The following is an 891-nucleotide window of genomic DNA, read 5'->3' on the forward strand; positions in this document are numbered from 1 at the left end:
ACAAAATGACCAAAAAACAAAATATAGCCTTTTTCTTATTTCCTAATCAGAGAAGCCGTCTAATTAAGCTGATAAGAACAGATACTACACTTTGATCTTAGCCATTCGGCCGAGAAGCGATAAATTTGCGGACAAATACTATTTTTTAAATTCTACAATATAAACAAAATATTCCACTATTTCAACGATTCATTTTTCATCTATTTTTATCAACTCTCGCGTCCATTCCTAACTATTCTTCACGCCCCCAAAGTTCTATGAGCGAATGTTCTAATATGGCTGTTAACTCTACTGTCGTTATAAGCCATTTTCTCACCTTTGTAAATTTTACAAAAATATTTATATAAGTATTTTTCTCTGACACTTGCAAAATTTTTCAAAAAAATATGTTATTAGGAGAACAGACGGTCATATTCATATTATTTCTTTATCGATAGATGTGTGTTCATACTTATATATATTAAACTCATTTTTCGTCCATATTTATATAAGTATTTTCTGACACTTGCAAATTTTTCAAAAAATATGTTTATTAGGAGAACAGACGCTCATTTCATATTAATTTCTTTATCGATAGATGTTGTTTCATACTTATATATTCAACTCATTTTATTGTCATATTTATATAAAGTATTTTCTGACACTTGCAAAATTTTCAAAAAAATATGTTATTAGGAGAACAGACGCTCATATTCATATGAATTCTTTAATCGATAGATGTGTGTTCATACTTATATATATTAAACTCATTTTATTGTCATATTTATATAAGTATTTTCTGACACTTGCAAAATTTTTCAAAAAAAATATGTTATTAGGAGAACAGACGCTCATATTCATATTAATTTCTTTATCGATAGATGTGTGTTCATACTTATATATATTAAACTC

The 891-nt window shown here is 26.8% G+C and overlaps 1 pseudogene; it reads right to left on the bottom strand.

The window, feature by feature from the left end:
- LOC113380419 lies at nucleotides 1-121 on the bottom strand (annotated as a pseudogene).
- Nucleotides 122-891: the final 770 nt, after the last annotated feature.

This window comes from Ctenocephalides felis, unplaced genomic scaffold (genome assembly GCF_003426905.1).
Source record: "Ctenocephalides felis isolate EL2017-DRISC unplaced genomic scaffold, ASM342690v1 CF-g0.4_SCAFFOLD_02127, whole genome shotgun sequence".
NCBI lineage: Eukaryota > Metazoa > Arthropoda > Insecta > Siphonaptera > Pulicidae > Ctenocephalides > Ctenocephalides felis.